Genomic DNA, 27,043 nt, shown 5'->3' on the forward strand with positions numbered 1-27,043 from the left:
AGGCTAATTGCCCCAGGGATCACCACTTGGTGGCAGCGGTGGTTTTCAGACTTTTGGAAGCAATGCTTGCTAGGCAAGGGTGTTTTCCACTTTGGGAGCTATAGTTTCAGCTAGGTACTTGAAGAAAGTGTTGACTCAGGAGGCACAGGAAAACTCGCTAAAAATGCACTGTTAAATTAAACTGCTTTATCAACCACTGATTTGGGTTTTTTCAGGATAATTTGATCACATAGGAGTCAGATTCGAATTCCAATGGGGATGATATCTGAGCAATGCGGATTGAATGCACGCTCAAATGGGAACGATGGGAACCTAATCCAATTCCTGATTCCCCAGTGGGAATGGGGCCTTAAATAACTAAAATATAGTGCTTTTCATCAGTTTCATTTTATATTGTTTGCAAATGTATGTTTTTATTTTATTTCATTTTAACATGCAGGTACAAAAGTTTTTGCATATTTTACCTGTTCTGGGCTTTTTAAAAAATATATTTGTATTTTTAAAAGGTCTGTATTTATGTCTTATTATATTACTGACCAATTGTTAAAACAATGTGTAAAACAAAGCATGTTTTACACAAGTGAATTTTTCACAAGAAAGGAAATACAAAATATCTTGCAGCAGCTGATTATTTTCCAGACAGGGTGTCTTAATACGAGACCAGTTGTGTCAGCTCGGCTACAGAGTCTGTTAGACTATGTGGTGGGCGGTATACTAACAGAATCACCAGACTATCCCTCATCTTCAAGATCAGGTAACTACATATGGTGTGGTCCAATTTCCAGACAGGTATCCTCGTCAAGAAAAGATTGTCTGTATGGACTACAGCCACACACACACACACACACACACATACACACACACACACACACACTTTCTCTTAGCTTCTCATTGACAGAGTACTTGGCTGGTAGGGCCTGGACCCAGGTCATGGCACTGTCCTCTTCCACCCAGGTCTTTGTAAAGCATGTCAGGTCAGCTTTCTTACCCATGAAGAGGTCATGGATAATATGAGTTTTGCTTTTTACTGACCTGGCATTTCACAAGAGCAAGGAAAGGTTGTGTGGATGGTTTGGTTCACTCTCTGTCCCACCCCCCGGGATAGCTGGGTGAACAGAAGATGAGATAGATATTAAGCATTGATCTCTAACAGTATTTCACCCTGCTATCACCATATCTCCCTTCGCCCAGCACAGTGTTAATTGCCGCTCCCTGACATTCATCCATAGCATTACACATAACCAGTATGTTGACATTGTTAATTAGGAAGGCCACCTCTTCCCATATATTCCACAAATGCTCCCAGGCCTCCTGTTGTTGTTACACGGGATGGGCAGTTTGAAGGCCACTAATTCCTGAGTGTTCCATGGGGTTCCTGAAACTGCTATCTCCACAACTATTTTTAGAGAAGAATAGGCAACTTAGAACTCTCCAAACACCTCCTTTGCCTGCATTAGTAATAGTCTCTTTCTGCTGCTGTATAAAACGTGTATAGCTAAGTGCTTTATCACTAGACAGCTGGCAGTGGGAAACCTTTGCAAGTACAAGCTTCTGATAACTTTAATGGTCATCTTCACATTACATGGAGTGTGCACTCACACTATCTGTCCACATATCCAGATGTTTGTGAGAAGCTATGTGCCTCCCTGGCCTCCTGATTTGCATTTAGTTACAAGAATCGTCATCCTCATAAGAATCAAATGAACAGTGGTACCTGGCTAGGTTATAGACACGTATGTTATATGAATTAGTAAGCACGTTCACTTTATATAGGCATGTAATGTTTAAAGCTTTACAGCTTGTATGGAGCCCAATGTTTCTGGTGAACTGCCATAAGAAATTTTGAGAAGGATTTTGCATACCTATGAGATAACTCTGAGGGAAAGTGGAGAATATGAAAGAACAAAGAGACTCAGAAGAGCACAAAGGAAGTGTGACAATAAAAAAGCACATCTAGGGAATACAGCGAAGGAGGAAACTTCAGCTAAGGACCTCAGCGCAGAATTCATCCAGCAACAGTTTGGAGCCCAGATAATGGGAAGATGAGGCTTAAGTTGCATTCCAGTTGACATTTGCAAAAATAAATAGGCCCATGTTGATTTATTATTTTATTCCATTTCATTTGTTTGATTTGAAATTAAATTAGATACTTTTTAAATTGCTCTTTTGCTTTCTTCCCTCTTTCTTTCTTCTTATGAAATAATTTCTTTTCAGAAAATATTGTTGTCTTCAATTAGCAGTCTAGATCCTGTATTGTCAGACATAAGTACAGTTCTGGATCTCTACCACAGTAGCTACATTTGATGGTGCCACCTCCCCAAAACTAGATTTCTCAGGCAAGCAGTGCTCCAACTGAAATGTTTCCAAGGTTCTGCAGTTTGGGATGCTGGAAAATGACATCTGCAGTGCTCCCCCAGTCATGTGACACAACAGAAAGAACAGATTGAGAGACAGCTTGGAGTCTTGCTGTAAGTGTTTAATTCAACACTTCCCATGAATGGGGTACTTTAGTCATCATTTCTCAGTGCTCCAATGTGCTGTGTCTTAGGAACCCTTCAGTTGGGGCACTGCCAGGCTGAGAAGATAGGGTTTCAACACATTCAATTGTTAACAATCATAAGCATGAATCATAAATAATAAATAAAAATAAATAAAACTTTTATTTATATCCCACTTTTTGTTAAAAACAATCAAAGTGGTGTACAACATTAAAATGATGCAGCAATATATACAATCTCCCCCCTTAAAAAAGGATTAAACAGTTCTAACAATTAAAATTACAAACAATAAAATCTAAAAACAATAATACAATAATACAATAGTGGTGGGCAGAATCATCACATATATAGGCGGGTTACAGACCGCCGCTTTGCAGCAGTCTCCCGCCGGCACCATTTGCTCCGTGAGGGAGCCGAAGCAGCCACACCGCGCGGCTCCCGCGGGGAGCAAAAAAGAAGCTCCATTTTGGAGCTTCTTTTTGCAGCGCCTCTATGACGTCGCAAGGCGCCTGGGGTGGACTCGCGATGTCATAGACGCCGCACGACGTCCAGACGCACAGCGTCCGATACGTAAAGATGGCGGTGCCCGTATGAACAGGGCGCCGCCATCTTGTATGTATTCTATACGTACTAGGGTTAGGGGGGTGCGGAAGCACCGCCCCTTCCTAACCCTAGTACGTATAGAATACGTACTAAATGGTGGTATGTAACCCGCCATAATGTATATGGGGGGATCTTTACGTGGGAGAGTGCTATTCCAGGAAGGCCTGCCAGAAGAGATCCGTCTTGACAGCTTTCTTAAAGCTAAATAGGTTGGTAATTTGATGGATCTGTGGAGAAAGTCCTCTGGGAGGTCCAGTCAATCTGGTCTTTACAGACTGCAACAGGTTCCTCACAGAGGATCTGAGTGTACAGGGTGGATTGTATGGAGGAAGGCTCACAAAATTATGAGATTATAACTCTAATTTACAGTTATCTAACTACTGAACAGGATGTCAATTAAAATTTTCATTTGATTTTCAAAATTTCATATTATAGCTTTTGGTGAGTAGATAAAACTTTCTATCTGATTTGAACATGTCATTTTTTTATGATGGTCTTTAGAAGCACAATCCTGTGTAAACCCTCCTGTACACACTAGGATAGGACAGTAGCATTTATTTGATGAATAATTATTTTATTTCATTTTAAAATATCATTTTGCCCAAGATTTCAAAGCTCCTTATATCTAGCTTTTGCCCATTCAGAGGCTTGAATACTTGAACCTGTATATTAACAGAGCTATATTCAATTGCATGTGCCTGCCTAACTATACCAGTGTACAAACCAGCTCTCTATATACATATGTACACAGACTATACCTGCAATTGAATGTAATGTGTAAACTCTTACATTCACTATCTATTTATACACTTCTGCCTTTGCTAGTGAATTGTAACATTTTATTTAATCAAAGTACAGGCTTGCAGTGGGATTCAGAAGTCATTAACATGCAGATTACATGAGCTATTTGCCTTCTTTCTAAGCCAAAGTTAAAACGTGAAGGTAAGGATAAAGAGGAAGGGACTTTAAAGTTAATTATCTTGTTTTACTGCATGTAAATTTTGACTAGTTACTGAAACATTCACTAATGAAGTAAAAAGCATCAGGTTATTGAGGTCTAGATTTGAGCTGCTATTATCTTTGGCAAGTTGCAAGTGAATATATAGCCTCTTCAATAGCCTCTCTCTGTGTCTCTCCCACTCTGTGTGTGCATGTGAGTGCTTCCTATATTAGTGTTTAAAAGCTTTTTGTGCCTTCCTAGATTTCATACTGCAAATGTTGCATATGTTTCTAGCCTTCCCTTTGAGTTTCTGAGATCATCATTTCAACAGTGCTCTCCATCTAGCATACATTCTCTCAATGGCTATCCCAGAACTATGTATTTTTTCTCCCTCATACAGGTGTGCAAAAATAATCCTTGGAAGAGTTAAAATTATTTTTCTCCTAATAAATTTGAAGTTTAGAGTCATGATGATACTGTATTGAGATTTTAAAAGCCATTGCATAGGTTATTTTATGCTTTTGGTTGTGGGCATACCAAGATACACAAAAAGGAATCCCAGGAAAGAGTTGATCTCCCTCTCCACAGAAGCAGATGGAGGTCCCCAGGCAGGGAAAAAGCTCAGACATCCCTTTTATGTGGGTATGGAAAATTCTACTGTTCTAGCTACTCCTACTTTGGTGCTCCTGAAGTGGTAAGAGGTACACTGGAGTTAGACTGGGGCAGATTTGGATGTGCTACAGTCCTTTCCTTCACTGCTTTATTGAAACCAATTCACTGATCTTATGATATATGATATATATCCAGCACTTTAATAAATTAATTTAAATTTAAATAAAATTAAATCCAGAATGAGAGCACAACAATCCTGAAGATGTCCAGCCAACCCCTCAAGCTGCTCCCACACCTTTTTTCCAGTTAGCTTGTCTGTGGTTCCACCATCATCAGTCCCTTGCCCACAACCTGATGCCATTGTTCTGCCTGTGCAACCTATCACCAAAAGCTTTCAGGACCAGGCAGGTTAAAAGTACAACATATAATTATGCTCTATTGAGCTCAGATTGCTAACAACACTGAAGTGGCCATTGATTGCTGTGCCTTAATATATATACTACACAGAAACAGAGATAAATATTTAGTTCATAAGAAAGTACAGAATAATGAATCTCATCAAACGCTAGTTAATTGGCCAATGAGAAGTAATTTTTCACTTCATAGTAGCAATTTAATTCCTCACGGAAATCAAAATTTAGTGCCTTTGGCTCAGCTGACAACACATTAAAATGTAGATTTGATCTTATAAAAATGGATTGAATTATATTTTCTCCACAATTTTATCCATAAATAGAGCTAGGGGTCAACATCTACCATTTAAATATTACCTAACTGATTTGCTTGTTCCACTGAACATTCCAGTATAGCCTGGATTTTGAACAAAATAGATTCTGGTATTTTATTAATGCATAGCCCTGAAAAGAACAAGTAATCACCACATACATTCTGACACTGTACAAATGCTTTAAGCCACTGTACATTCAATTGTTTAATTCATACACACTATTCAAATGCTAGCCCATGTCCAGCAGGAGAGGTGAACCCCATGGATGGGATAGAATTGTATTACCTTGCTGGTCCACATACATAGAAAAAAAAATCAGAGATGTTTTGTCCCAGCCAGAGAGGAGAAGGAGAGTAGTTTCTGGGCAGCCATTTTGAGTGGGTGAGTGTTTGAATTTTTTTAAAAAAACTCTTGGGAGAGTGTGTTTGTTGATGAGGGGGTGGAGCTTCTGTGAGTCACATCTCTGAGTCAATGGGTGGTGGAGCTAAGAGCCTAGCTCTATATAACTGCCCACAGAGGCTTTCCAGGCTAGTCCCAGCCAGAGGGGATCCTTATCTCCAAATGTCATCCCAGGTAGGGAATGCCTGCCGGTGGAAGGATAACAAAAAGGGGGCCATTCTTTCTGGCCTCCTTGGGATGGGAGTTTCAGAGTCTAAGGGCATCACTGAGAAGGACCTCCCTCTCTTGTGTCCCCACCAACCATGGTTGTGATGGTGGTGGGATGGAGAGAAGGGCATCTCCTGAAAAACTCAGAGCCCAGGCAAGGTCATACAGGGAAATCTAGTCTTCCAAATTGCCTGAACCTGAGCCACATAGGGCTTTATAGAACATAACCAGCACTTTGAATTGTGCCCAGAAACAAACTGGCAGCCAGTGGAGCTGTTTCAACAGATGTAGAAATACTATAGTCTGCTTTGATCTCTAATATTAATTTAAAGTGACATCTGGACTGTGTCATTTGGGTCCTGAGTCCATGTAATGAAGTATCCTTGTAAATAGCCTGTCCATGATGGTTCAGAAATGGCATCAGCAAGGTTCAGTGATCTCTCCTTTCAAGGGTTAGTGCTAACATGTATCCTGTTAACAAATTCTTTCCCCAGAGATTTGGCAAGCTCTAATGAGAGGATTTGTTTGGGAGCATTATAAGACCTTTTTCTGAGCTGACTTTCATTGACCAAATTTCAAAGCACCTTCAATTGTAGTATTTAATATTGTAGTATTGTGTTTTATGGAGGGGTATTGTACTCTTTCCTCTCTGTGTTTTTAATTAATTTAATTTAATTTTTAATTTGTTTTATTTATATACTGCTGTTCCAAGATCATAGCGGTGAACAGCAAGTAAGCTAATTAGCAAGTAAACTAATTTGCCCCCAACAGTCTGGGTACTCATTTTAGCGACCTCGGAAGGATGCAAGCCTGAGTTGAGCTTGGGCCCTTTTGCTGGTCTTGAACTCGCAACCTTGTGGTTTTGAGTGAATGGCTGCAGTACAGGCATTTAACCACTGCGCCTCCAGTGCTTGCTTGTGATATAATTATTTATTTTCTTTAAAATCTCTTGTAGTTGAGCTGAATCTTGTTATAATTCATGTTTTAAGCCATGTTGGGTTCAACAGTGGGAAAAATGCAGTAAAATAAAGTGAAATAAAAATAAGCAAACAAATGATTAAGTAAATAAATAAATAAATATTTTCTTTGATTGGGTGTTTTTAGTGTTCAATAAACGTATAATAGCTAGTGAAGCACACCAAGGAATTCCAAAAGAAAATTAGCATGTGCTTTATAGACTATAGCAAAGCCTTGGACTGCATATATCACGAAATGTTATGGAACACTCTTAAAGACATGGGAATACATTACTTAGTCCTGATCAAAAATCTGTACTTTGGGCAAGAGGCAACTATTAGAACAGAATATGGAGAAACAGCATGGTTTCCAATTGGCAAGGGGATCAGGCAAGGCTAGTTAGAATCATCCAATCTGCTCTAGTCCCTGATCATGTACAGATGTGAGAGCTGGGCAGAAAATAAACTCATTTGAGATGTGGTGCCAAAAAAGACTGCTGGACAGCCAGAAAGACAAACAAATAGGTCCTTAAACAGATCAAGCCTGAACTCTCCCTGGAAGCCAAGATGATAAAACCGACACTGTTGTACTTTGGCTACAACATGAGAAGGCATGACTCACTAGAAAAGACCATAATGCTAGGAAAAGTGGAGGGCAGCAGAAAGAGAGGAAGAATGCATACCAGATAGATGGACTCAATTAGGGCTGCCGGTGCTGGTGATGGACCTAAGCAAAAAAGTGGAGGATAGGGAGGCTTAGAGAAGCCTCATACACAAGGTCAACATGGGTTCAGATTGACTTAAAGGCAGGTAACAACAATCCTGCAACTGATTGTGTGTGTGTGTGTGTGTGTGCGCACACCTTCATGTTATACTTTCTTCTATTCTTTCTTGCCATCATGAAATTCTGCAAACCTGACAATTATTCCTTTCTCAGTGGAAACACAAATTTTCTCAGCACTAAAAAGCCTACAGATTCCCTCCTGCAAATAGGTCTCTAAGGGTGTCTGGTGCTTACGATGGATCTGATTAAAAATTTTATAGGGTCCATAACACCTTAAGATGTACTTTTAGCTTAGTGCATTAATATTTTATATTCAGAAAACAAAACTGCCATTACTTAGATTGTAAGATTTTTTTTGTTTTTGTTTTACAATGTGAGTCCTGCAGTGCTCAGGCTTGTCTTCTAGGATTTAATTAGTATGTCAGAATGGAATTTTTGGTCCTTTTATTCTCTCCTACTTTTTTTATTTGTTCTCATCTAAGAAAGGTGACATTTACAATAAAAATCAAGTGCTGTTCCTTCTTTTCAAAGAAAAGAAGAAAAATGGGAAAAAATCCAAGCATTATTAATTAGGAAGTATTAGGAAAGTTACTTGTTACAGATATAGGTCAAAGCACCTCAAGTAGTTAGTTGCTATTACAATGTTAGAAGTATACTGTTTTCCCCCAAGTAACCAGAATAGATACCTGCGGTGCGGGACAGACCGTCCAAAAAGGACAGTCTCCTGGCACCCAGCTTTGGTCCGTGGGGAAGCCACAGCCTCCAGACTGTGGGACTTCCCCGTGGAGGAAAAAGAACTCGCAAAAAGCGGGATCTTCTTGCGGCACCATTATGATGCCACAGTGCACCAATGGCACACTCGCAACGTCACAATGGTGCCGTGATGTGCGGATGCTTGGTGTCCATCACATAATGATGGTTCCACTCATTTGTACAGGGTGCCACCATTTTGACGTTCCCGTCACATGCAAGGGGCGTCTAGAAGCACTGCCCCTCACACGTGACAAGGGTGCCCTATTGCGCACCCATCTGGACCGGGCCTTTGTTACTTTACTAAGGCTGAATCCAGACTGCAGATATAATCTGGTTTGAAATCACTTTAACTACCTTAGTTCAAGGCTATGGAATTCTGGAAAGTGTCGTTTATTGTTCCATAGCATTTAGCCATGGCAGTTAAAATGGTGTCAAACTGGATTATTTCTACAGTGTGGATGCTACCTGTCTGCAGTATCAAAGATTGCTACTTCTGGAGAGAGAACACTACAAAGAGGTTACTGTATTAGAAAAGTAAACAGATTTTGTAATAGTTCGATAAATGAGTGTCAGTTTTATGAAACTAATAATCACCATACTTCAGGCCATGGGACAGCAGTTTTCTATCTGGTCAGAGTTTAGAGGAAAATATATAATATGACCATAACATAACAGTTAGAGATGAAATTATTTTGTTAAATAGAATTTGCACATTTCTTTTATAAATTTTGATGTTGAATAGTCACCAGAAATATCCCAGGCTGTTGTATATTCCTTCATGTGTCATGACTGCATTAAGCACTCAGTGATACTTGATTTCAAAATTACATAGCTGATAATCAAGTAACACAGATTATTCCACAGTTTATCAACAATGCCACATCAGAGTTTTCAAATATATCACCTCCAGGGATGCTGGACTTTGACCATAATAAAGGAATTCATTCATCCCACCTCCAGAGAGAACATTCAACATTAGTTTCTGCCAAAGAATATTTACAAGTCTGTCATATAATTTAATGGCATATGCATTATAAAGGATTCTGGGTCATGCATTAGAATCCATAGTCAGTTCAAATTGGATACATTGGATTCTATGTTGCAGAATATTGAGCATAATTTTGCTTACATGGGATATTAGTGCTATAGTCCTATAGTTGCCGCAGTCTTTTGTGTCTTCTTTTTGTGAATGGGGATGTAGATTGATCATTTCCAATCTGTTAGCCATCATTTTGTTTTCTATATCTGTTGACATATGTTGGTTAGCACTAGAGTTGACTCTATTAATGTGGATTGCAGCAGTTCAATTGGAATGTTATCTGTTCCTGGTCACTTGCTTTTTTGCCATTTCTCTTATTGCAGTTTCCACTTTAGAATTTGGGGTTCATCTTCATATGGTTCTTCATTCTACGTGTCCTTCATTTTGTCATATCTTTTATATTACTCTTCTGTTATTGCATCCAACATCTTTTTATTTCTTCCTGGTGAGGTACTGCACTGAGGGCAGAAAAACAAAATGCATAGTTACACCTGGCTTAAGGAGACTACATGTGAAAGGTATCTAGGAGTCCAAGTAGACCACAAGTTGAACATGAATCAACTGTGTGATGAGGCAGCTAAAAAGGCCAATGCAATTTTAGGCTGCATCAATAGAAGTAAAGTGTCTAGACCAAGAGAAGTAATAGTGTCACTATATTCTGTTTTGGTCAGGCCCTACCTAGAATATTTTGCCCAGTTCTGGACACCACAATTCAAACAGGATATTGACAAATTGGAGCTTGTCCAGAAGAGGGTGACAAAAATGGTGAAGGGTCTGGAAACCATGCCTTATGTAAATCTCCTTAGGGAGCTGGGTATGTTTAGCCTGGAGAAGAGAAGGTTAAGAGGTGATATGATAGCCCTGTTTAAATATCTGAAGTGATGTCACATTGAGGAGGGAGCAAGCTTGTTTTCTGCTGCTCCAGAGAACAGGACCCAGAACAATGGATGCAAGCTACAGGAAAAGAAATTCCAGCTCAACATTAGGAAGAACTTCCTGATAGCAAGGGCTGTTTGACAGTGGAACAAACTCCCTTGGAGTGTAGTGGAGTCTCCTTCCCTGGAGGTCTTTAAACAGAGGCTTGGTGGCCATCTGTCAGGGATGCTTTGATTGAGAGTACCTGCATGGCAGGATGTTGGACTGGATGGCCCTTGTGGTCTCTTCCAAATCTATGATTCTATTTTAATTGTCACAGGGCCTCCTGGTGCTTGGTTTGAACTTTCCTTTGATTTCCTGAATCTCATGGAATAGGTCTCTTGTTCTTCCATTTTTGTTGTTGTCTTCCATTTTTGTTGCTGTACTACAGTTGGTTACTGTAGTAGTTTTCTTTATCTTTATACACTAGCCTTTGTACTGTTGCGTTCATGGTTCTTAGCTTATTCCTATCCCTTTTTTGTTTTGCTTCCCTTCTTTCCTTTATTACTTGTAGCATTTTACCTGTCATCCATGGTTTCTTCTCTTTCTTTTTGTCTGTCGAAAGTATCTGTCTGTATGTCTGTTTTATTATGTCCTTGGCTTCAGACAAACACTCTTCTGGTTTTGGTCTATTATGCTTAGTAGTGCAAAGCTGTTCCTTATATTATCAGTGGATTCTGTTGAGATATTGTTTAAATCATATTTTGGTATGATGACTGGTTTTGTTTTCATCTTGGGTTTTAGTCTTATTTTTGATATGAGTAATTCGATGTTTAAGCTTGGAAACTGCCTAACAACATTCAGGGAAGTTTACATAACTATGTATAGCCATGTTTTATTTTGTGTGTAGGGATGGTTAATAAAATTTAATTCAGCTTACATTAATTTCCCCATCCCCCAGTTTAATATTATTCTGTGCACCACTCTTCCCACTAATAAATAAATTTCTATTGTTAACTGCCATGAAGTCAATTTCTACTGATGCCAAATTTTGACTTATGGTAGGTTTGTTTATTTTTTACCCATGTTTAAATTGGGAAACTGCCTCACAAAATTCAGGAAAATGTATTTATCTTCATAGAACTGTCTTTCATTTTGTGTACAGATACTGTGGGGGGGGGGGGGGAGAAAATTTAAGTAAGTAAATAGACAAGCCTTGTGTTTTATGGATTCTGTCTAAAACCTTACAAACTTATTTAAAACTTATACAAACTTATATTAATAAAAGGTTATGTAGCTTCAAGTGCTATTATATATTCATCGGAAGACACAAGAACATGAAGCATGATATCTTTTACTGAATATTTTTTTCAGGCTACATATTGGAGGAAGTTCTTTTTCCCACATTAAAAGTGTCAAAACCACTTTGCCCAGATTGGATGCTGATGCTGAGCTGCAAGGAAATTCTGGAGGACACTTCATGATTGATGTTGCAAAACATGCCAGAGGAATTTGTGATTTACGGCTTGTTGCAAAGCCCTGCTCAAATCTTGCAAGGTTTGCAAAGATGACAGCTAGTATCAGCTGTATGCAGTGGCTGAGGCTTCACTGCCTCTGGCAAACAGGATCAGGCGATTAAGAGGAATAGTCTGTCAGAATCAAAGTGATCAAACAAGTCTCTTTTCAGCATTTGTTTCTCCCACATAGTCAGGGTAATTTGCATATTTGAAATGGGGGGGGGGGGTTGACAATATTTTGCCAGGGCTTTAAGCCTCTGGGCCAGAAACTATTGTGTTGGTAGACAGTAAGGAAAAAAAGAGAAAAGAGAAAAAAGGAAAAAAGGGGAAAAAGTTAGACATGCAGAACATCTATACATTGTCCCTTCCTGCATACAAAGGTTATGGCAAACTGTATATTCTATGGTGTCTGCTGGCTGTTTCTGTAGATGTCATCATCACATCATATTGTGCATCACAATCTCTACATGGTTCTAAATAGACAAAACAGTTGAAGCAAAGCACGTGCATGTTTATGAAGTATGATCTATCTCACAAGGCCAAGGCCTTTTCCCTGATAACTCACTATAAAACTTAGCAACCAGCCCATTAAAACAAGTGAAGCAATATCCTAAAATAGAAGCACAGACTAAATTGTGGTAATGCGAACTCCAAAAGTTTTTAATTTAGATGAGATGTTTTAATTTGTTAGTGGAACATATCATCGAAGAGATAGTTCTTTGGAGCAGTTTCATTGTTACCCAAAGAGGATCAAGGAATTTTCTTTTCTTTTTTTTAAAGGCAGAAGATCATGGCAATGTAACTGAAGAAATTTGTGGCTTTGCAAACCTGTAATGATGACTAATAGCTGATAATCAAGAAGGAGACAGAAGGTGAAATCATGACATTCCTAAAGAAAATCAAAATAAAAGAATGAAATGTAATGTATTATGATAAAAGGGAGTTCATTCTATTGTTAACACTGGCAAGAATAAGAAAATAGTCAAATGAAAGTAAATATCTAAATTGATATCATTGTGGGCGTGGCTCCTATGCCCGCCGGGGGCACCCCTGGGGCTGGCTCCATCCTACTCTAGAGTTGGTTCACAAACACTCCTCGCAGTCCGAATGATGCTTGCAACCAGAACACAACTTTATTAACTCTTCCCTTTCCACAAACTGAAACCAAAGCAAAACCTTTCCGACACAGTTACTTTCACTGCTGTCGTCTCTCTTCCAGGTAAGTGTTTACAGGGTATGGTGTCGGGCTGGGAGGTAGTCGCACACAGGCGTCTCTACTTGTCTTCTGGGGTCCGGACTGAGGCTGGAGTCAGGAAGTTGCCGCCGTTCCCTCAATAACCACCACGGCTCCTCCCCTTCTCTAGCCCCTTCTCTTCCCTGGCCTATTTCCGGGTTCCACGGCTGAGCCCGGGTCCCCTCTCCTCTCCGCGGACACGCCGGGTGGGTTGTAAGGACCGGCCCTACCCTCACTCGTCCCCCAGGAGTACTACCTTCCCAGTTCCTCTTATCCGTCCCGGTGGTGTTGGGTTCCTCTCCTTTCCCTCCTCCGTACCTCTCTCCGCGCCCCAGTCTTCCGCCAACTCTCCTCCCCCGAGCGCCTCTCCCTTCCTCCTTATTAAGGCCCCAGTTGGCCCTCCCCACCCCCAAGGCGGGGTCTCTAATTCCTCACCCGGTCCCAGCTGGGCTTCCCCCTCCCTTCTGCTTGCCTCCCTCTCCCCTGGGTCCTCAAGCTCCTCTTTCGCCCGCCCAACCCGACCAACCTCCCTCTTCTCTCTACAATCATGATCACAGGTTTAACAAACTAGGACAGGGCAGACAATGTCTAATCAAGAGGTTGCCCTTAGCTGATCTTTGAAGCAGTGCTGGGCAATATGATAGAAGAAGCAAAGTTATAAATTTATGGCATTTAGAGGATCTGGTAGAGAAGATGCTTGAAATGTGTCCAGACATTTGAAATGTGTCCCAGATTCAGCCTGGACTAAGTGCAGTAGAGCAACAGAAGGACACTGTGTTCCAAGAGACCCTCCCCCTGTGGACTATGTGTTCCAGCTGCCATTTCAAAGCAGTCTTCATAGGCACACTAAGAAAAAGTAGCCTCCCAGTGAGAATGATACTGGGGCTATTTTTACAGTCCGTGAAGAGCATAACCCTTGCTACAAAATAGCATGAATAATCTAGACTGGGATGGAAAACATGCAACCACCAAACCAAATTTGGTCAACAAGGCATGGCTGTTGTTTTCCCTGCCTACCTTATGGTCTCTCACAAATATGTTTTCTTTATTTTTATTCTGTGTGTGTATATGTGTGCATGCAGCGTACACACACACACACACTGATGGTGCAGTTCTGTAATCAAGTTTTGCAAATATAGGGAGCAGTGTGATGCTGCACCAACATCACTGGCAAATTTCATTTTAAGGATTTATTTAAACCCTCATGCCACATTACAGGTACAGAAAAAGCTGCTGACCCTCCTCCTTCTTTTTGTAAAGATACATCAGGCAGGCTGCCTAGGGCTATACATTTACTAACATCACTTGGCTGCTCAGTTGACTGAGTTGGTTCATTTTTTAATGGCTGATTTAGCTGAGGAATTACCTAAGAAAAATCCAATATAATTTATACTTTGATTAGCTGATGATATTTCCCAATGAATCTAGTACACAGAGATTAATAAATCACTTCTCAGCTTCCATATGAGTAATATGAGTCCTGTAACAGTGCTATTCATAAGATATGGGCAACACAAGAGTTGATGAAAACAATAAATAGCAAGTCTATTGGCTAAGTGGGAGAGATTGGTACCTATATGTCTGATGGACATTTTGCAATCCCAGAAACAGACAAAAGTCCTCTTCAATTGATGCTAATCTGCCTTGTAGTTAAATTATTCCCAACTTCCACTGAATCTCTCCAGGGCTATACACAGTATCGCTCCCAAGCGTCCTCTCAGGCCTGCTTCCAAAAAACAGCCCTGGTACTTGGAAGATCTCCGGGCAAGGAAGCGGGTTCTGCGACAAATAGAGCGCAAATGGTGGAGACATCAGGACTTAGCCAACAAGGCACTCCTGGACTCTCTATTGGAGGCCTATGGAGTGGCGATAAGCGCAGCAAAGAACTCGTTCTTTTCTACGCGTATCGCGTCCACAGAATTGCGTCCGGCAGAACTGTTCAGGGTAGTGAGGGAGCTTACTCCTCCCTGAACTCTATTCTGGAACCATCCAAAGCCTGCTGTGACGAATTTAACAACTTCTTTGTGGATAAAACCTCTCAGATAAGGGCTGATCTCGACGCCAGTATTTCTACAGGATCCAGAATAGAGGTCTCCAGAGCTTCCGTGGACTCTATTGTACTTGATCAGTTTGAGTCTGTGAGTACCGAGGAAGTGGACAAGATCCTTAGAAGTGTTAGGAAGACAACCTGCTCTCTCGATCCCTGTCCCTCTTGGCTAGCAGCTCAGGGGCGCATGATTGTAACTGATATGTTGTGTCGCATAATTAATTCATTCTTCAGGGATGGACGCTTTCCATCTAGCTTAAAATTGGCCATCGTAAAACCGCTGATAAAAAAGCCCTCCCTAGACCCCCTGATCCATAACAATTATCGGCCTATTTCACTGCTGCCTTTTTTGAGGAAGGTGATGGAGAGGGCGGTTGCCATTCAGCTTCAGTCGGTCTTGGATGATACTGATTTTCTAGACCCATTTCAAACTGGCTTCCGGGCGGGCTATGGAGTTGTCAGACTGCCATGGTCGCCTTGGTCGATGATCTTCGTCTGGGCATGGACAGGGGTAGCGTGTCCCTCTTAGTGCTGTTAGACATCTCAGTGGCTTTCGATACCATTGACCATGGTATCCTTCTGGAACGCCTGAGAGAGTTGGGAATCGGGGGCACTGCGCTCCAGTGGTTCCATTCCTACCTCTCGGGTAGATTCCAGATGGTGCAGCTGGGGGACGTGTGCTCCAATAAGAGGGCCCTTACATCTGGGGTCCCTCAAGGAGCCATTTTGTCCCCCATGCTATTTAACATTTACATGAAACCGCTGGGAGAGATCATCCAGAGACATGGGGCGCGGTGTTATCAGTATGCTGATGACACTCAAATATGCTTCTCTGTGTCTCCGACTGATGCAGTGACCAGGGATGGCATCTCTCCTCTAGATGCCTGTCTGGAGTCAGTAATGGGCTGGATGAGGGGAAACAGACTCAGACTGAATCCAGAGAAAACGGAAGTGCTTGTGATAGGTTCCCCGGGCCCAGGGATGGAGATTTGTCCACCTGTCCTGAATGGGGTCACGCTTCCCCTGAAGGACTCTGTTTGCAGCCTGGGGGTGTGTCCACCTGTCCTGAATGGGGTCACGCTTCCCCTGAAGGACTCTGTTTGCAGCCTGGGGGTGCTCCTGGACTCGTCGCGCCATCTCACATCTCAGGTGGATGTGACAGTCAGGAGTACCTGTTTTCAGCTTCGGTTGATACGCCAGCTGCGACCCTACCTGGGCCGGGGGGACCTTGAAACAGTGGTACATGCTCTGGTAACCTCTTGGTTGGACTTCTGTAACGCGCTCTACATGGGGCAACCCTTGTACCAAACCCGGAAGCTTCAATTAGTGCAGAACATGGCAGCCAGGCTGGTCACTGGATGTTCCAGGACCAGCCATATAACACCTGTTCTGCATGATCTACATTGGCTGCCTATTCGCTTCCGGGCGCAATACAAGGTGTTTGGTTATAACCTATAAAGCCCTACATGCTTGGGCCCAGGGTACTTGGAGGACCGCCTCTCCCCATATAATCCGCTCCGCACACTCAGGTCAGCCGGGAAGCAACTTTGATGGTTCCACCTTCGAAATACTCTGCGACTGCACAGAGGGCGTTTTCAATCTCAGCCCCGCAGTCATGGAACTTGTTTCCCGAAGAGCTCCGCTCAACCCACTCCCTTGAACCTTTTAGGAAGAGACTCAAAACCTTTCTCTTCGAACAAGCTTTTCCCCAGTTGCTGTAACGCTTCCCCCCCCCCCCCTTTTGCACTTGCACTTTGGCTAGTTTTTGTATGGTTTTTAATTTGTGTTTTTAATTCTTGTTTTTAATGTTGAATTGTTGTATATTGATGTTTATACTTATTGTTTGTTGTTATTAAGATGTTGTAAACCCACCTTGATCTCAAGGAAAGGCAGGCTATAAATAAACGATTTATTATTATTATTTAAATGGGATGAAAAGGAAAGAGTCCTGAAAGTCCACTCTGCTGATTCTTCACTATGAGTGCCGGAGGTGAAAACACACAAAACATATTCCAAAGCTCCCCCCCCCCCCCCAATTCTTGTTTCCTGGGAACCACATTGAACTTTTTCTCAAGCTACAGAATCCATCTGCTCCGACTGATGAAATTCTGCCACCACAACTCAAAGAATTAAACTTTAAGAGAAAAATTCAAAAGCCTTCCTCTCTTTAGGCTGCCTCTACAAACTCTACTACCGTTTCTTGAGATTTTGGCCCCATTCACATTACAGAAATAAACCTATGTGAAAACGGTTTATTTCCATGTAGTACACTTTCAACCTGACTGCACTTGGTTCAATTTGATGTGGCGGGGGTGGGGGGCAACTGAAAAGCCCACTTAAACCAATTCATTTGGCACTAGACCCCTTAGCTGTTCTTTTTTTTTTTTAAAGAGGCACAACAATCTGCATCTTCAATAGTGTGACCACACTACTGAATCGATTTGGATCGCATTGCACTGTTCCTAGAAATGGAGGTGCCTCAATTTTAAATCAATATTGTGGCAGATGTGAACTGCAACAGGGTTAAAATGACATGAAGATATTTGATCACAATAAACATAGTGGGAACACCAAACTGATTCTGAATTGGTTCTGAATCAGCATAAAGATACAAATCTTTTCATTCAAAAAATTAAGTGTGAATGACCCCTTGTTTTCTTGGCTGCAGGATCAAGCTACAAACATCTGAAATTTAGGATAACTGGCAGCTACCATTGCAGCCTAGGAGAATGCAGTTTTCCCTCTTCTGTCCCCCAAACCATTCAAACTATATTTTTCAAAGGCTAATTTCTCTTTTAAAAGAGAAGAATTTGCAGCAAATCTTAGGCTTCTTGATGCTGAAACAGCTGTGCAATGTAGCAACAAAATGCACCTGTCCTTAGAATTTTAAAGATAAGCGTATATGTTTCCTAGCCCGAAGGAGTTCTAAAACCTGACCATGTCTAAACCAAGCGTTCAGTATTATCACACATTACAGATCTCATTTCGTAGTTGTTCCTGAAGAAAGAATGTCAATGGTATGCTCCTATGTCCAGGTCACTGGAGCTCTGGGTACAACCTCCGACTATCGTGAATATTCTTTGCTACTTCTAGAGTTAGAATTCTATCAGGAAACAGAGGAAGAGAACCTTGACCCATCTAAGAAAGAAATAGTTTAAGCCACTCCCTCTACAATCAGTTCTTCCTTCCTGTGTCTAACCTCTATGGCTTACTTTCTGTTCTCATTGTATGTTATGTGCCCCCCCTCCCCAATGATCATAACTTTTTGCAGACACTTAGCACAGTTAGTAGATCTCTACTTATTTCACTGCAAGGTCACTTTGCCTTATGTAGGGCATGAATCAGAAACCAGTAATCCAGATAAAACAAAATGTGGATGTTTATCAAAATACTTCCACACAAAAAACATGCAGTTCAATCTATTTCTATGTAACTGAGATGTCTGAGAAAATGTGCAGAAGATGATGTCTAAAGAGATTTGGTGAGGACAGGAGAGGGGAGGGGGAATTTTCAGAGCAGTATGGGAATCTTAACTGATAAGGAGGAGGAGTAGCAAAAGACCTTGTAGTTCATTAGTTCCTCTTCCTCTTTTTATGATAGCTATCTTCTAGGTTGCAGGTCATATCTTGATCATGCTGTGCCCCCCAACATTGCAACATTATGACAGCATAGTATTTTTATTTTTATTTTTTGCAGGGGCACACATAATAGCTACCTTGGCTGCCATTTCCCCCTCAGCATTCCACCCAAAATAATGCAATGGGACATGCTGTTTAGGAGGAGAGAAAAAGTTGGAGGTGCACCATCAACATGGCAAAAAAGAGGGAAAGGCAGAAAAGAGAGTTTCTGCTTTTCAGATATCTGTCACACCTTCAAAAATCCCATAATTTCATTTTACTCTGAATATTGCAAAAATGTCTCCTCCATCATTTATTTCATTTAAAATATAGTTTATTTATTAAAATGATTATTAAAATATACATATCACATCCTATGAATGCATCGATAAAAATAGCAGCACATTTTGACATATTATTAGGTATAGCACAAGATGGAAATAAGAAAAACAGATAGCCAGAGTCATAAAGTAAACGAGGAAGGGATGGAAGAAAGGTAATTATGAAAAGAAAGAAAAACTTGAAAGGCTTGAATATAAGTTCCTCTAGCATTTGAAAATTATTCACAACCATTTGGCCTTTAAAATTTAAAATCTACTTTAAGAATCCCAAGGATGCCAGACACAATAATCAAGAACACTGAAAACTACATCAGTTGATAACACAACAATTTTTGAACATTGTTTATAGAAAATATGTTTTATTTCTTATCATTCATGCTAAACATTTTTTAAAGTGTCCACCTTCTTTGTCAAGGAACAATGCACTTTTAAAGAAAAAATGCATAACAGTGATCACAGGGAAAGCAAGATCCTAACTTAATCATGCTTCCTCTGATGAAATGCTTAGAAGCACTTTGGAGAGCAGAATGACAAAATACATTTGCATAGTATGTGCTACAGATTTTATTTAATTTAGCAAGAACGACCTGTGAGGTTCAAGGCATTGTCAAGAGCTGTAAATATAAAGTGCCTTTTGATATTTCTTAATGCAAAGCAAGCGCAAAGCAAAAGGTCCTCTGGATTCAGAACTGAAGCCAAAGTAATGGAGTCAAGCTTTACAGCCTTGAGTGTAAATCTGTAGAGGGAAGCTGTGATGCGGATAAACTATGCTAGCTTGGATAGAGTATACCAGCTGATTCATTAAAAAAGGAACAACTCATTTAGCTAATGTTGCTCTTGACTACACAAATCCAATTTCAGGTTATTACCCATCCACAACATTCAGGAATCACTTCTCTTTAAGTGTAAAATAAGCATACAAATACAACATAAAGCCACATTCTACATTTCTAGTAGAAGTAAAAACTCTGCCAGGAAGGCCACCATGCTTATACACATGACAAGCCAAAACACAAGAATTATGTTGCTGAATTAGGGAAATGGTGATCAGATAGCTAGTTCTGGGTGTTGGTGGGCAGGTCACAAGAATAATCCTGTTTCTTTTCATGCCCCAAACTGTCTGTGTATATCTCTATTTTGTTTAGTTAAGACTAGATTTCAACCCCCTGGTTTTTTTTGCAAATGATGCAGGTGACTTATCAATTGAGATGCAACAATCAATGACAATTTACTGCTTTTTCAAAAAATATGGAAAACTACACCTCCAACGTAAGGTATATTGAAGAAGGCAGTGGATCAGATAGGCTGAGGTAGTTAAGTGAAAAATGATGAAATTAGTGATTATCCCAGTTCCATTCAACTTTATTCTATTTTCTGAAGACTCACAATTACAAAGCAAGGAAGAAAATGCTCTCCAATAGAGGGGGGGAAACACTGTTAAAGCTAATGGATGTATATTAGCTGGTGTATACCAGGTCACCTTACTTGTCTTCTTAGCCCATGTTTGTTCTGACTAGCAATAACTCTCCACAGACTCAGGAAGGGATCTTCCCTGGCCTCTGTTACCTGATCCTTTTAACTGGATATGTCAGGGATTGAAGATGACATGGGCAAAGATGTAAAGCATCTGCTTAACCACTGAGTATATGGACAATTGTGTGCTAAACCAAAGATGACTTTAAACCAATATAAGAAGATTCCAGAAGGCCAGAAAAAGAAATTGGTGGGGTGGGAAGAATCCAGTCTGTTATTAGGTTGTTAACCCTGGGTTGCTATGCAGAAATCAGAAGGTGAAGATTTTCACATGGTTACCTGCTATAGCTGACATGACATGGCTGTGAAAGAGACAACTACAGGTCCAGTTGCAAAATGGATGACAAGCTTATTTGCTGTATAAAAATATGGACAATACCAAATACAGTCTTTAAAAAAACGCCTCCACATCTGAGTAGAATGTGTTGCTCTTTTCATCACTCCCTGTTGAAATTATATTGTCAACTTACAGCTGCAGTTCTTACTTTCCAAATAATTGAAGAATCCTTTAGGAAAATGGAGCCATCAAAGCAGAACTGCTATCAAGCCCTGCACATAACCTGTCAACCTCAACCTCCATGATTTCTTCTGTTTTTTTAACCTCGTCCATAGAGAATGTTTTCAAAAGGCAAACAAAAACATCTTTACTGTACCATGCTCTGTTTGATTTTTTCCAATCACACAGTGATTGACTGGGACCAAATAAAGGCCAAATATTTGTCCATACTTTTTAGATAGCTATAACTTGGAAATGATTTGAAGGCACACAACAACAACAAATCAAACCCAGCACATAAGCCACTAAACTTACCTTTTGCTTCTCATTACCTCAACTATTCTGAGTCTTTTTCAAAAAGCCAATAGAAAATATATTAATATATAATATCCTGTTTCAGTTTTTGAGCAACTGAACAGTGAATGTCTGAGGGTGAATAACTGTTGTAAGCCAAATAAACATAAGGACAAATGTCTTCATAGTATCTTGGTCTGCACTTGTTCATTCGTTCGTGAAATAAAGATGATGATAGAAGATCTTTCTGAAATGCTCCTTACCTAACTTTAACTTTGTGTATTTCCAAACTGTTAAGTCTTCCTCCCAGCTTGAGATCAATAATACAAGAATTCTCACCAAATTTATTTCTCTTCTTTTTAAAAACAAAAACTAGGAGTTTATTACTGGATGGACACACTTTCATTTATTTTAACAATTACAGTTTATTTTTCTCCTGATATGGTATCCAAAGTGGCTTACAACAAGGCTAAAACATGATAAAGCTAAGAACATTGCCTCAGCTTTTCATTTTTTAAAATAGTATTATTCAGTGGAGTGGAGAGTAATCCACAAAACTTTTCTGACAAAATTAAAAAAAAAAATCAGCTTTAGGGTTGCAGGAGATAATTTGGCCAACATGTAACTATTAGTGCCAACTAGAACAGTGCTATTTAATAAATAGGAAGAGCAGCCTAAATGCCATTGCTCATCAACTAGTTTAGACTCATTGAATGAGTGGAATAAAGAGGGGTTTACCATTCAACAGTTGATGAAATGGGTCTCTCCTATTTGGAACTAGCAACTATGTTTAGGCCTAATTAAGGTGATATTTAAGTAAGTTCCTTTGATAAAATGACCTCTATTCTGGTTAAGAATGGAATTTATTAGGTTTTTGTTGGGCTTTCTGCAATATCTTCCTGGCCCTATGTGTGCATGCATGTGCCTTAAAATCCCATGTGACCCCATGAATTTCATACCAATTTCATGCTATTGCCTTCCTCTGATTTATAGCCTACAGCACCAGGACACTCTCCCATCTGACCAAGGCTGATTATGTTTAGCATCCAAGATCATATGGAATCTGGTAGCTCATTTAGGTGAGTTTCCTGGAAACTAAGAAAAAAAATAAAATATTCATGATGGGCAAAGTGACTGTTCCAGAGATGTTTCAGAATATTTGTTTATTAGAAACAAAACTTCATTACTGGAATAGAAAAAGGGAATAGAAAACCGCTTGGTGACCTTGGACAAGTCACAATCTCTCATCCATTATTGTTGTTGCTGCTGTTGTTCTGTACCTTCAAATCATTTTTGACTTATGGCAACCCTAAGGCAAACCTATCATGGGGTTTCTTGACAAGATTTCTTCAGAGGAGTGGAAGAAAATAACAAATCTCTTCTGAACAAATCTTGCCAAGACAACTCTATGATAGGGTCACCATAAATTCAAGTCGACTTGAAGGCATGCAACAACAATGTGATATAAATCTGTTGCTGTGAATGAGTTCTAATAATACAGTTTTTCACAAAAAAGTACTTTCAAATACCCTGAACTGTCCTTCACAATAGAGAATTCACTTGTAAAGTGTCTTATTATCCAAGTATTCTGCTGGGACGAAATGCCATTAGGCTCTTTTGAGTACCATTACTAAAAATGTGATTCTTCACAGTGGGCATATTAATGAGTAGCTTTACATAAAACTATCACAATATCCTCTGCAAAACAGCTGCAATTTTCTTTATTTATTTAGAAGTAAAAACATCAGAATTGCCCAAGACACCAGTACAGCAACACAGCTGGCAAGCAGTGCACCTATAGACTAATACATAGTAATATTTTTTTAGTCATAGAGGCATGTAATATTGCACATGCAAGGCAATGCAGAGCTGGATCTGAATGATATAAAACACAGTGACTTGTGGTAATTGTTTTCCTTTTCTTTAAAGCATGAAAATGTACAGCAATTGTAACTGTTATACCATGTAAAATACAGTTACAAAACTCAGTCTTCTTGTTTCTAGATCTGAAAATGTATCAAAAAATAATACACGGGCTATCCCTGTACCCCATATCTGAAAATTATCCTCTGCACGTACATACACTGAAAGGATGCTTTATTTTGGACAAGAATGAGACAGAGAAAGGGAGTGGGGAAAAAGAGAAATGCAAAATTTTGAGAAGGATTTTAATGAACTATTAGCGCTGACTGATTAAAATATGAAAGATTATAAGATGCTGAGCTGTTTGCTTCTTTATCTTTCAGAAAGTGAAGCTGCAAAGCACTTGGATCACTAATGTCTCATCCAGTGATGGTGCTTCAGAATGCAGCTCGTCCTGGTTGCACTCTGATGGCTGCACTAAGAATGCATGTCAGAATGCATGTCTGGAGAAAAGACAAAGCTATAAAAAGAAGCTTGACCCTGGCCACTTCTTTAATCTGAAGATCCAGTTTCAAGAAAAGACTCCTTCAGTGTGTTTTTTTCAAATTCCCTTGCCACCACTCTCTCTCTCTCTCTCTCTCTCTCTCTCCTTAGAATCTGATAACCTGTGTTTATTAGGACAATCTATTTAAATGTTAAATATTATGGACCTCAATCAGGGTGGGTACTCAATACCAATGATGGTATTCAGATTGAGAAAAAGGAGGAGGAGGAGGAGGATGTTGAACACTAGTGTTGTTAGAAGGGGTTTTAAGATCTGCCCTGGTCTGCAGGCTGCATCACTCTCACCCAGGTCTCAACGGCAGTAGCCTTAATTATGGGTTAAGGATTTATGGAATCACTTTTAAAGTAATAGAATAGGCTTCTGATGTATGAAACAGCAAGGTTTTTCCCCTATAGAATCAGAACACAAGGATGAATTTAAAACAGCAAAAAGGAAATTTACCATGGCATGGGGATCAATATGATCCACATTATGTATGTACGTGTCTTCATGGTTGTGGGGGCAACCCCATGAATTTTTCACTACTGCTATATTTGAATTGTAGACACATTAAGGATGACACCCATCATATATATATATATATATATATATATATAAAATTTTTAGTAAATTCTGCAAAATCAAAAAGAAATGAAATTTCTCATCGACCTGGACATTTGTCCTGGATTTATTACTTCACGGAATTATAGCAGTCTGATTCCACTTTAAATGCCATTGGTCCTTCCAATGGAATCCTGGGGTTTGCAGTGAAGGGAGAGGTATTTAGAATTCTCAGTGAAAAAGCTTCCATATAGTGTTTTACCAAAGCCATAGGTTTCCATGGGATGCAATGATGGCAATTAAAGTGGAATCACAGTGCTATAATTGTGTAGTGTAAAATGATCCCTGGATGAATGAATCTGTAAGTTTGTTGTCTCTCACATGCAGAGATGAGGGTCCAAAAAAAATAAATCAATTTCTTTACATCCCAAATATATAGAAATAAGTGATTTTTCATAGGCTTTATCAGAAATGAACTGATACTAAATTCACATCCCTCCAATGAAAAAAAACAGAGACTTAAATGCCAGATGGAAATATGCAATTATATTTCCTTCTGCAAATATTTCTAGTTAAGGCTGCAATATATATATATATATATACATATTATACACACACACACACATACAGTGAGATAGAATTCGCAACAAAATTTTATTCGCCCCCCCAATCTAGTTCAACACACCACTGACTGCCATGGTTAAGGCATTAGATTTACATTCTGTTACTAATTACTAATAATAAAATTTGCATTCTAGACTTGAAACTGCAGCACTTCAGTTGTCTAGAAAATAACAGCTGATGTATAAAGTTCCCTGTGCATATGTTATATAATATGCTGCAATGGATTCAGTCATAATTTATTCTGGATGCATTAGTGCATACAATCTTTCATATGGCCTCACTATGATATATAGGAGACAGGCAACCTTCTGTTGTGAGCAGCTGAACCAGAAATTTCAAATAAAAAGGAGGAAAAGAGGGAGGGTGGGGAAATAAATCCTAAACTGCCAGTCCTTCACTGGAGTAAAAATGTGGCTGGTCTAGTTTTGGGGAAATTATCAGCTATTTAACTGTCACAGGTAACATAAATTTTTTACATAAAATAGTTTTTCCATGTGTCTCAATAGGCTGTGCAGTTGAATTGATGCTCTTGTGACTGTGTGTAAATCACATGATTCCCATTGAGGCTGGGATTTCAAATTGAGCTGGAGGAAGTCAGTGAAAAGGAACAGTCAGCCTCTTCAGGGATCTATAAATCTGTCTGAGTGGCATAGGACAGAACAGCAGAAGGAAATAGAGAGATAAAAATAAGTGAAGTATGGAAATATATTTTTAAAAAACAAATATTGTATAGAAAAATATACTAGTTGTAAGAAAAGTTGAGCCCAAAACAGTGGGTAGAGATGGTATGAGATTTCAGTTAACAACATAATAGTCATATTTGAGAGAAGTGTCCCACTTTATGACAAAAATATTTAAGGTTATTAAAAATTAACATTCAGTAGTATGAACAGTGGTTAAAGATATCTCATATCCAAGGTACTGAACTATTTTGTTTTTTGTTTTGTTTTTTCAGAATCTGCACTGTTGAAGATAGACATTATGTAGCAATAAATGTCCTCCCTCCCCTTTTTTTGGTTTATTTTAATTAAATGCACATTTAGTTTTAGGAATGTAACTACATTTATTGCATTCTTGCATGCTGGGTAAGAGTACAAGAGGTTTTGCACATTTTTCAATGACTCATTATATCAATTTTTTTTTGTAGAATAAAGAAGCAAATGTAAATACATACTTGCCCTATGACCACTACCACCCAGAGAGACAGATGACTTTCTTTTCCTCATGTTGTATGATCACCTCCAGAACAGCAAGACCTATTATGGCTTCTTCCGCATGGAAATCTGAGTAGGAAAAGTAGAAGGGCCCATGTTGCTCCATTGCTTACATGATTTATTTATTTATTTATTTATTTATTTATTTATTTATTTATTTATTATTTCATTTATACGCCACCCAGGATAGCACACAACACCTTTTTTAAAAGTTGTTTGTTTGTTTTTTTCAAAAAAAAATAAACATAAAAATAAAAATAAAACCCTGTCAATGTAAAAGGTAAAATTCAGTTAATCTAACTGTGTTTTTTTAAAAAAACCCACAAATTAAAACAGCATTAAAACCATACTGAAAATATAATAAATAAAAACATTATCTTCCCACGCCCTTTAAAATCTCTACCTGCTGCCACTATATGCCCCCTTAAATTCAAAAGTCTTTACCTACCAGCAGATGTTTTACACACTGCAGATGTTATATACTTTCGTTAAAAGAAAGGATATCAGAAAGCCTAAGTCAGCGATGGAGAAAGTGCAGCCCACAGGCTGAATGCCTCCATGCCCCCTCCCATAAAATTCTGGACACCTGGACACCACACAAATAGCATTCTTTTCTAACTTTAAAAGTCCTCTCACACACTCCCTCCTTTTTAACCAATTTGCCAGTTTAGGCTGGGGAGAGCATTCATTTTTAAAACAGTTACTAAAGTAGCAGCCTAAATTATCAGGCCCTAAAACAGCGTACAAGGAGAAAAAACATGGTGAAAGTGGCTCCTGGTCCTGGA

General features: G+C 39.5%; 1 protein-coding gene across 4 annotated transcripts in view; it reads right to left on the reverse strand.

Moving 5' to 3' along the window:
- Positions 1 to 27,043, reverse strand: part of LOC149314598 (leucine-rich repeat-containing protein 4C) — a 1,025,265-nt gene that overhangs the window by 389,491 nt on the left and 608,731 nt on the right. Inside the window, exon 4 of one of the 4 annotated variants that reach the window (XM_089521463.1) lies at positions 26,219 to 26,327. The exons of the other annotated variants lie outside the window; for them this stretch is intronic. The gene's annotated coding sequence lies outside the window, so the exon portion shown is untranslated. The remainder of the gene's footprint in view (positions 1 to 26,218; positions 26,328 to 27,043) is intronic. 4 annotated transcript variants of the gene reach the window in all.

The sequence above is a fragment of the Sceloporus occidentalis genome, unplaced genomic scaffold (genome assembly GCF_023333645.1).
Source record: "Sceloporus occidentalis isolate IW3139 unplaced genomic scaffold, rSceOcc1.0.p SCAF_4, whole genome shotgun sequence".
Classification (NCBI taxonomy): Eukaryota; Metazoa; Chordata; class Lepidosauria; order Squamata; family Phrynosomatidae; genus Sceloporus; species Sceloporus occidentalis.